Genomic DNA, 11,373 nt, shown 5'->3' on the forward strand with positions numbered 1-11,373 from the left:
TTAAGCAACATTCCTTCACTAACTGTTGGTCTTCACAATAACTCCTACAAAGCTCATTGCTGCCTCTGTCAGCCTATCCCCCATGTTGCACATTTATTCCTGGGATGCATATCAACATGTGGCACATGTCCTTGACATGCACAGAAGAGCTGCACCCCAGGACAGCAGCATGCACGACAATAGTCTCCACTCTTGCTTCTTTGTGGTTGCTGGGATGTAACGGAGAAATCTAATAACTGTGACAGTGGGGCCTTTCGGGTTCTCCTTGCCTTTGCAGACAGGGAAGCTGCACAGACACTAATGAAAGGTTAAATGAATAGGGATAGCTGACAAGACATACAATAAAGAAGGAGCTTGGTAATCCACAGACACTGAGCAGAGATCCTTGGCTCAAGCAGAGAAAGGACAGCACATTGCCGAGTCACAATATTTAAAACAGCTTGCTATACATAGAGGCTTTGTGTCTGGGTACACGTCTGGCTTTGGACTAAGGGGAAAAAAGATACTAAAAAGGAATTTCAGTATGGGGCACTTTTGGCAAATGTTAAGGTCATAATAAGAGAAAAATGTTTTTGTGTGGGCTGTTACATCTCTGTACTAAACACACAAAGAGCAGGGACAGTGAACTCATGAACTCCAGGTCCAGGACAATACTGTACATTTTGATAAGTCTTAAATCCTGTATGTAGAAGACAGACTTGATGTGATTCTCACTGGTTACACACACACACACACATGCAGTGACTCATTTAGCAGTTCCACATCCTGCCTTCCATGTGGAGGGATCCCTGATACTGGAGTTCTGGTCCTTAACTTGTGTAATCGGTTATACTTCAACTGAAACCAGCAAGTATCTTGGACTCTGTAAAACTGCCAGCAATTGCTATAAAGAACTTACCAGGCTGGCAATTTGTAAATTTCAAAACAAAGACCTTATAATTTCAAGGGGCTACAACTGTGAAAGTGCTTTAACCAGAACTCTTGGTTGCAAAGCTTAGCTTTGGCCTGTCTCCCCACACCTTCAAGGTTGTATTTCTGTAGGAACAAATCCTAAATCAGTAGACCAAAACAATTTAAATTACTGCTGGAAAAGTGAAAATGCTCCAGAATGTCTAAGAAACTGCAGTAAAAAGGACAAAATTTACATTGTCATATACATAATTTCTAAAGAAAATGGTACACTTCTGTTTTGGCAACAACTTTTAAAATGACATGTCTGTATTACTGCTCTTATGCATATTCATGAGTTAGAATATAGGCTCACAACAAATGGTAAAGGAATACTGAGAATGTGTTTTAAAACAAGGGAGGCTCTTTGAACACCCAAATTAAATTATAGCTGAACTTTTGAGTGGACTGAGGGTTCTAATAAGCAACAAATAAAGACTTTTATTGGCTAGCAACACAATGAGAGCTACTGTGCTAAGAAGACAAATCTGGGCAGTTTATATCCCTGGATATAAGATTTACTTAAATGGTAAATAAATGTCAAAGTAACATCCCTAAAAAGTAATATGTAAATAATGAAGATCAATCACCATCACTGATTATTTAATACAAACATATCACAAATGTTACTGGTTGGACTGATTAACAAATGCCAAACAGGAAGTAAGAAAACATTCGACTCTGATGTCTAAATGTAGCTTATTTACTGATTAAAAATATACCAAGTTTTAAAATGATTTGCCTTCTATGGTGACAACACAAAGCTTCCTTCTTTTGAAGGAAAGTTTTCTCCATAATTTGGAGTTGTATGCAGAACTACTTGGAAACATCATCCACAGGGAGAAGTAGCTGTCTCGTGACCTAGAGGAGGGTAGCGTGCTCCTCAGTGACTGGATGGGAAGCTGCTTTTAATGGCACCTGGAAGGTGGGCCTGACAACCTGAGAAGGGCTCCTTCAGCTGGCACACTGGCTACACAGTCTCAAACACTCAGAATGTTTGGTTGCACCTTACAGCAATCAAATCACCTACAAGGTAGTCCTAGAAAGCTTAGCTGATTCCTTAACTGTTTTCAATGGAAATTCTGTTGCTTTCACCACTGTGTGTATGTGTGTGTGTGTGTGTGTGTGTGTGTGTGTGTTTGTGTGTGTCATGTGTCACCTCCAAGCCTAAACTCTAAGCCAGTTATTGTGCAACATTCTAACTGCCAGAGTTCTTTTTTTAAAAACCATAAGTATATCTAATAAAATCATGAGGCTCCCTCTAGCTCTTTAGAGAGCTTACTAACCAGCTATACTATGTAACTCCTGACCAGCAAGAGATGTTGCAGGAGAACAGCCGTTTTCAACTCTGTTTCTTGTCAGGATGCAGATGGTAAATGAGACCATCTGCAGAGGAATTCAGAAAGCACCACTCCTTTATACATTCATCACGTTAAGACTATTAATTGCTCCCAACCTAAGCTTTATGTACAAGGGCTCTATAGTGAAACTGTAACCTGTATCAACTATGCTCACCTTGTATAAAATGAATTTTAATCTCAAAAACCAACATGTAAGCATTTCAAAGAAACCCAACTTGTAACCCGCTCTCAATTTTAAAAGCCTACCTTTAAATTTAAATAGGAAAACCTCAGAAGAGAGAATAACCTGATCTATGAACAGGGTGTCTGTGGAATTTATGTAAAACAAAGATACTGATGGTAATTCATAGAAAAAATCTTCATGCACCATAATAATTATACACAATCCTGTTAATGACTTTTTATTGTTTAATCTTTTCAGCAATTCAGTATTGAATATTTGGGAATTGTACTTATTTAGAAGACTATAAATAACATAGTTGCAATATGCCATTGATGTTTTGTCCGTCTTCCAATAGCCATAAAAGCCACTATTACCCTGGCAGGTCAGGCCAAGCAAGTGAGTGCGAGCATTGCTAAATCAAACTCTTCATCCTTGCTGAAGCCACCTTTCAAACATTTACAAAATATTTAAAATAGCCCTGAGTCTTAACTCTAAATTTAAAGTAAGGGAAACCGCTAGCTTCATCACCTACTTTGGACTCCCTTAATCTAGGAAATATTCCCAGGAACAACAAAAAAGAATAGCTCCCTCTCCTCTCCCACCCCCACCCCCCCCTTTGTTTTTTGCCAATGTCCAATTTCTTCTTTTCTGAACAGCTGTATTATCCAACTTAAGTTGCTCTGCTAATTTCAGTCCCTCAAGGACTAATTTGGAAGGCAAATAAAATACAAGAAAAGATCAATTTGCTGGGAAAGATCAAATGAGAAAACTGTGGGGACAGCACCAGGTCAGCGCATGGAGAACTAAGCAGACCTGTTCTTCATTAACTGCAGCTCTCTGGGGACGTCACACACTACCTGTCCGTGGGCTTTATTGAACCATCTAACCTGCCCCTCTGTTCCATTCTTCTGGGCCCAAGTGAATCATATCCTGCTGCTGACAAGTTAGCAGGAGACTGCGGCTGCAACATGAAAGTACTTTTCTTTCTTGTCTAAATCAGGCAGATTTTTGAAATGACAACACAGCACTGACTCATGACATGGCAAGATGAAATGAGAGGACTGGGCCGGTCTTAGAGCTCCGCAGATAAAAGTAATCAAATGACACTCATGGAATGCAAATTGGCATTCTTGACTGCAGCAATTGCACAACCAAGAAACATCCCTGACAGCAAGCAAGATTAGGACAAAATGTTATGTAAAGCACTGAACTCAGAAACTCTCACTTGAAATTTCAAACTGTAATACTTACATTTTAATATAGCAACAGTCAGCCCTGCTTTTTGCCTGCTCCTTTTTGTAATCACATATCCCTGCCTGACAGATAACTCACATGTCAGGCAGAAGAGGGTAAGTCAGGTATTAGCAATACACTACTACTATTAATATTTCCTCAATATTTTTAAAAGTCACATGAGGTTAGTTTTTACCCAAAGTTGTATATACAAACCCAACTTAATATTCTCAGAGGATTAGGGGGTCAAGGCATTTCAGACATGCTTCCAGAAAGATCCTCTACACAAAGTTCACATTCAGGTTTGCTAGCCCTTCCCTCAGGTGAAGACATTCCTATGCTTTGGTAAAGTAATTAGCAGTCTGGATTTTAAATCCACTGCTCTCCGGGAACAGAAAGAGTACCTACAACTCAGAACTTCATTAAAAGTGAACAAGTTTAAATGAAACGGCTACAAATATGATATAAAATACAGAGCCTTTAAGGGCTCACAAAGGATTCTCGTGTGGATGATTCCAAAGAGCGAAAGGAAGTTCTATCAAACTTACACAAGGCTTAGTCTAGAGGAAAAGTTCAGAGCAGAAACACTTAGTGTCAGAAATAAATTCCACCTAAAGCATGTGTGTCTGTGCACAAAACCATCTAAACGTGCAGAATAGAAAACGATGGGAGACAAATGGACTTAGCCACTGCTCAGTGATTAGTATATGGGAACAGCTCTGTTCACAAATAGTAACACTGGCCAGGGGAAGAAAAGGCATGCAACTGGCTTTTATAATGTTCTGTAAAATGTCGTTACAAGAAATTCTCCAGCTCTAAGCAGATATATTTCATATTTTGTTTTGATCCCTCACTTAAACACAGGATCCAACAACTACAAGTGTTCATGAAGTACTTAAAAATTAATAAAACAGGTCACTTTCTGCCACTATAATCCTGGGTACACAGGACTATTTTATGATGTCTTTTGTTCATCAGTTTTACAACAGCTTGACTCTAGGGTAAATGGGATGCATCATAAATCGCACACTGCTTTCAAAACCTCTTTAATTTCTGTCAGCATTACTGTAACCGCAGTCCTAGGTGCATTTTGTACGTGTGTGTGTGTGTGTGTGTGTGTGTGTCTGAATTTGACAGTACCATCTCCTACATTCCAGTTGTGACTTTGATCTCTGAAACAAGAGATGTCACATCAGGGGGAAGGGAAGAGGGAAAAATGTCAACCTTCTATCACCCCGTTTCTTATACATCCCATGTACACAGGACCCACTCTGTATCTGAGCCCCCAAGTGGGGCTAACAACAGTGAAACTGGGTGGTAGGGAACGCCAAGAAAAAGCATGGTCAAGCCCCATTTCTAACAAATGAGCTCCCAAAAGCAGACAGTGCTTCCCAGCTGCAGAGAAGCCAGTCCTTCCAGGGGCTGTGCTGGAGTCTCCCTGTGCTGTGCCATCCTGTTTCCTCCACCACTTGGCACTTACAAGTAGTTGGGTTTTTTTTTGTTTGTTTGTTTGTTTGTTTTTTAATCTTTGCCTCATCCCACTGGAGATTCCGTCTAGTTTTGTGCTGAGCTCCAACACCACTGTACTTTTTTTTAATTCTGCCCCCCTTTCACGTCTCAAATCCTTCCGTCCATTCGGCATGTATGTAAACGCAGTGGGCCGGCTGCTTCAGAACCGCACTTCAGGAAAGCACACACGTGCCAGTCTAGGAGGATATGACTGGCCGCGTCTGAGTCCTCCGCAGCCGCGCGGGCATCTCTGGGGTCCCCACGCAGGCCGCGCCTGGGCCCCCTGCACCTTCCCTCCCCCGTGCCCAGCTGCCGCTCCGGGCTCTGAACAGGCAGGCAAGTTGGGAAAGTTGCCGCAGGATCCAGCAGCCCCGTGTATCCTGGGTCCCCGCGTCCCGCGCCCTCTGGAGTCCCCGACTGCCCGCCGCTCACCTAAGGCTTGGGGAAGCCCTTGCTCCCGTCTGCCCACCTGCCCGCAGCCGCCTCAAAAACTTGGGGCCAAGTTGAGGGGTGGGGGTGGATTTCGGGAGCGCTGCCAACTGCCCGCCTCATCACGCCGCCGTGCTAGAGGAGAACGTGGCCCGCCGTGGCCCCGGGGTGTCCCGCCCGGCTCTGTCCCTACCCAGTGCAAATGCAAGCGGAGAGGAGGTGGAAACTTCTTACCATCTCAGCACGCTGGTCCTCAAGTGCAGCCCCTACCTCTTGGTCTCCTCTTAGCGGCCGCGCCCCTGGGCCGCCTCAGCTCTCCACTAAGACTGCTCCCTCCCTGCCTGTCCTGGCAGTGCTCGCTGCCCGCGCCACTCCCCACCCGCCCACGCTCGTGCACTCTCGCCAAGGCCCCTCGGCGCTCAGGTGACTGATTTACACCCGCGCCCAGGGTCTGGCTCGCTCCCTCGAGCTCGGAGTTGTCCCGCTCCTCCCCGGGCCGAGGGAGAAAAAAAAAAGGGAAAGGACTGTCCGGGAGCAGGGCTGCTGGAAGGCAAAACCCGCACTGCGCATGCGCAAAACCCGCACTGCGCATGCGCAAAACCCGCACTGCGCATGCGCAAAACCCGCAATGCGCATGCGCAAAACCCGCACTGCGCATGCGCAAAACGCACTGCGCATGCGCAAAACCCGCAATGCGCATGCGCAAAACCCGCAATGCGCATGCGCAAAACCCGCAATGCGCATGCGCAAAACCCGCAATGCGCATGCGCAAAACCCGCAATGCGCATGCGCAAAACCCGCAATGCGCATGCGCAAAACCCGCAATGCGCATGCGCAAAACCCGCAATGCGCATGCGCAAAACCCGCAATGCGCATGCGCAAAACCCGCAATGCGCTGTGAAAACGTCTTCTCTCTGGCCTGTGCATGTAAAACCCCAGATTTCCCACCTGTCTCAGCCTCTCCTTTATATGTGCTCAGGCGTGTTTCCATCTATGAAGTGAAGATGGCGATGTGTGTGTGTAAGGATGGGGGAAGACGTGTGCTCTGTAGTGTCATGTGTGAAGTTCTGTGGTGTACCTGTGCTTGAGAGTGTCATGCTTATCAACCATGTGGGTTCCAGAGCCCACATTATGGAAAAAAATTACAAAAAAGCTGAACCCCAAGAGGAGAAAATCTCTGTTAATATCGGTTATCCTACTGAAAAGTCTTGAGAAACTGTGAGTTCTTGCCATCTCAGAAAGCAGGCTGACTTAAACACCTATCATTACAATGGCCAAAACAAAGGTACCACTCCTTGTCTACCGGGGTGGTAGATGAAAATCCATGCTGAGCCTCGGGAAAGGAAGCTGAGCTGGACTCTCCCACCAAAGAAACAACTACCTCCACAAGGCAAGTATGGGCATTCCATGGGGAGGAAGAGGTCCACCTCCCGATTTTCATCTGGCCTTGCTCCCATGTTTCAAGTTAATGTTTTAGCTCAGTGAAAGTAATTACCAGCCAGGCTCTGCAATCCATCATTCACCCTGGGCATTCCTGCTGATTCTTTCTTTGGTCTCTAGGACCCAAGAATCTCTTCTGTTGATCTGTAAGTGCAAAGGAAAGGTTTCGTTGTTACTAGTTTCTTGCTATTCTAAATTTCTGCCAAGTAATTAGACTAGAAAATGAACTATTTTCAAGTTTTTTAATTGAAGCTATGGGGGTTAGAGTAGTCATAACCTCTAACAAAAATAAGATTAAAACCATACATCTTTGATGCCCCTCCCCACACACACACACCTCTTCCAAGTAGAATGGACAAATGTAATCTGACTCTAGACAGTGAGCTCAGGGACTTGATCCAAATCACCCTCCTTCTAATTTAGGTCATTTGGCAAGAATACCTTAGTAAATTAGCAAACTGCATATAAATTTACAAAAGGTATTCCTATATCCTCATATCATCCAAAAGAAAAGCATTATTGGAATCCTCACTGCATAGACAATGAGTGGAAAGTTCAGAGGTTAGATGCACTATCCCCAGGAACACATTTCACAGGTTACAAAACAAATTTACCCACTCAAAACATTAGGCTTCTATACATCTTTCCAAGTAACTATAATACAGGACAGCTTACATGAGTTCTAACCAGGAGTAATATCCAAAATTGATTAGCTCTTTGGCGTTCATCACACAGTAGGCATTGTTTATTTTACATACTCCACTAAACTACAGACGTGACAAAGGCATTCTAAAATTCCCCCTTAATGCTGCCTACCATGCAAGTCTGTTTCCTTTACATAAGTACATTGATTAGCAATGTAAATACAAGTAAATATAATAAATTTATAGATACATATGTATGCATATAATATATAAAAGACCTATGTCGTAATAATCACAGTAATGGTAAGTTAAAATACATCAGTTTAAAACATTCTGTCTTTGGTGATCAGAAACCCTATGGATATAGGATCTGTGGCTATACACACTACCAATCTAAACATCAAATGGCTGTGTGTGACAGCTAGCTTGTTCAGACAATGCTTCATTTGACAATGGACCATGAGAACACGGTGGTCTCACAGACTGACATGAAGCAATTTTTATAAAATGATCTAATGTACACATAGTTGAAACAGAAAAAAAAAAGAAACTGAAGGACAAGAAAACAAAGGCCTTATTGTTGGAGCAAAATATTGATGGTAAATTATCTGCTTACAAATAAATATATGATTAAAAAGAAGAAGAAGAGAAACCAGAAAAACTACTACAGACACATTTGTGCCTGAGGAGGAGGCAGTCCTCAGAAGGGCTTGAGAGACGGTGCTAAGCAAATGGGCATCTTCATCTTGTCACACCCACGGACGACTTTCCAGGATGACAAGATATGATCCTGACATTGTTTAGACTTCAGCTCTTATATTAGCTTTTAATCAGAAAAAGGTTTTAAATGAAAAATGTCTTGACAACAGTCAAATAATCTTGTACAATGTATCCATATGTTAATCTAAGTATAAGATTCAAACATTTAAAAATAAGTTTTATAAAATGCAAAGATTCAGTAACTTGATTAATTACTAAAGAACTACCCAGTACTCCCAGAGCTCCGAGGGACTAAACCACCAAACAAAGACTACACATGGAGGGAGCCAGAGCTCCAGATGCATATGTAGCTGAGGATGGCTTGTTGGACACCAAAGGGAGAAGAGCCCTTGGTCCTGAGAAGGCGAGATGCCCTAGTATAGGGGAATGCCAGGACAGGGAAGAGGGAGTGTGTGGTTGGTGAGCAGGGGGAGGGGGGAAGGGTTAGGGAGTTTTGGGGGAAAGCAGAACCAGGAATGGGGACAACATTTGAAATGTAAATAAAGAATACAACTAATTAAAAAACCGATCTACGTGCAGAGAGCTTACAAAGTCTACAGTAGTTTGTTATAATGCCCCAGGTCCTCAAAGTCACACACCATTCACTCACCAACTCACCACGGCTTTAGGTTTGTAAACTCCACTCATACAAGTGCACCCTATGTATGCTTGATTTTCAGCATTTCTACTGTGTTCTTTTTGTATCTTTTCTGTGTTCAGATGTTTTTAAATATAAAAATATCTGTTCCGGTTGGCTACAATATGCAGAACAGAAATACGCTGTATAGTCTTGTGACTTAGGAGCAAGATAATGTATCACATAACCTTAAGGAATAGGCCACACCATCTAGGACTGTGAAGACTATTCAGTGATGTTCACATAATAATTCAATCTAAATGTCCTGGCATGTTCCTGAGGTTTAGCGACATGAGAGCACAAATAACACCACACCTCTCTTTGTCACTGAATGAAACCAAGGCACCAGGATCTACAAACAGAACAAGCAACATCTTCTTTGGTGTATAAAAATTAACTTCATCACACATACTATTTTTCTTATTTCCACTCTGTATAATTATACACAACCTGAAAGGTGTGCTAAAAAGGAAGAAGTCAGCCGTAATCCCAGAAATGAGAGCTGCTGAGATCTGCTTTTCCTCCTAGCCATTTCCTCTGATAGACTATTCAAAATACTTCCCTTCCCACAGAAAGCTGGAATACTATCGTGATGGACAGTAGTAAGATAGATAACACAGTCTAGAAGAAATGGATTTCATTGCACTTACAGCATTGGTTCAAACTCCTAACTAAAGAAACAAGGCAAACTGGAGGATCTATGTATTAAACTCCTTTGGAAAACTAAGAAAGGAGGCAACCTAACTACTCAAGTGTGACACCCATATAACAAGAATAAATAAGAATCTACAGTGAGTACAGAGAGGTACCCCCTGTTGGAATTGGTTTTGTTCCTCAAAACCAGTTTTTTACTTTCTATTTTAGCATTGAAACTATAAACTCTTAATTATTTTATCAATGAGAAACTTAGCTCAGTCCCAAAAGTGGGGGTGGGCATAAAAAGTCCTGTTTTCTTCTCAAAATTACTGTCAGAGAACACTAAGGAAATACTACCTAAGTGTAGCACGTACGCCTTTTTCCCCTTCTTGCACAGCTATGTAGCCTTAGCCCTCTAGTACATGAAACAAATAACTTACAAGGAAGGTCAAGTGCAGAGTGATCAGCTCTGCACATGTGAAAATGGACTTCAACGGAACCAGTGGCCTGCAGCGATAGGAGCCCCTGGGACACAAATGTGTTTTAAACATTTTCATTGATCATGTATGTATGTCAAAGGTACCTGTTTAAAACACACTCATATAGAAAAAAATGCTTTTTCTACTACTTACCACTGAGTAAACAAACACAAGTTTTAAATAATTTTCAGTGCAACAGACCTGGAATTTTATTCACCACAGCCTAGTGATTTTAAACGTCCTGTGACCCTCTTAAGTGCTGCCAACATCAACATCTGGTACCTGCACAAAGAAAACAGATTCTAAAGGATTCTTCAGAACACTTTCAATTTCATCATATGCTTAATATGTTTCTAAGATTTTTTTCTCTTCTTTCTGATACAGCAAAACATAAGTACTTTTTTTAAAAAAGTAAGAAACTGTTCTAAGAGATAGCTGAAGGTTGAAAAAATAAGTATCTGAAATCGAGTTGTTGCTTATTTCTTCACCCCTCTAAAGAGTTTATAAACAGGGATCTTAAAAAATAAAAACTAAAAAATAAACAGGGATCTTTAATCTGATTAAACTTCTGAGTAGGACCACCCCACTGCAAATACATGAATATGAAGAAGAGACACTGAAACCCAAAGCATAGCCTCCACGCATGTATTTCTTCTTCCTCTTGTATTTTCTAGCACAAGGATTATTTTATGACCACACCGTTCAAAGATTGTAAGAAAAATGATCATATCACTGTGGAGGACTATGACATACACTGTTTTCCAAAGCTATACACTAACAAACTGTGTTAGGAATCTCAAAAGAATCCAATAATTATTAACTAAACTAAAATACTTAATATAGAAGTTCAAATTGACTTCCAAAAAGTAAATCTTGCTATAGGGGAAATCAACTACATATCAAAAAGAAGTGACCTGAAGAACATTTTTTTAAGCTAAATTACTCTAAGATACCTTCTTTGGTTTAAAAAACTGTAGGAAAGTGTAGGAAGTAGGAAAACTACTTCCCGATTGCACATCATCTGAAATGAAAGAATCATCCCATACTGTGTACTTTCAAGACAGTTGCCTGGAAGTTCATGTCTATGGAAACCCCCTCCCTATCTGTGCTTCTGGATCAAGTCTGAATTATCACT

At 41.8% G+C, this 11,373-nt stretch overlaps 1 protein-coding gene and 1 long non-coding RNA gene across 2 annotated transcripts in view; both read right to left on the reverse strand.

The window, feature by feature from the left end:
• The window catches only part of LOC127672350 (uncharacterized), a 73,353-nt gene extending 67,201 nt beyond the window's left edge, over window positions 1-6,152 (reverse strand). The window contains exon 1 of the long non-coding RNA XR_007974968.1: window positions 5,878-6,152. This is a non-coding gene — a long non-coding RNA (uncharacterized LOC127672350). The remainder of the gene's footprint in view (window positions 1-5,877) is intronic.
• LOC127673293 (uncharacterized) overlaps window positions 1-11,373 on the reverse strand; it is an 882,259-nt gene that overhangs the window by 318,750 nt on the left and 552,136 nt on the right. The gene's annotated exons all lie outside the window — the stretch shown is intronic.

The sequence above is a fragment of the Apodemus sylvaticus genome, chromosome 22 (genome assembly GCF_947179515.1).
Source record: "Apodemus sylvaticus chromosome 22, mApoSyl1.1, whole genome shotgun sequence".
Taxonomy (NCBI): Eukaryota; Metazoa; Chordata; class Mammalia; order Rodentia; family Muridae; genus Apodemus; species Apodemus sylvaticus.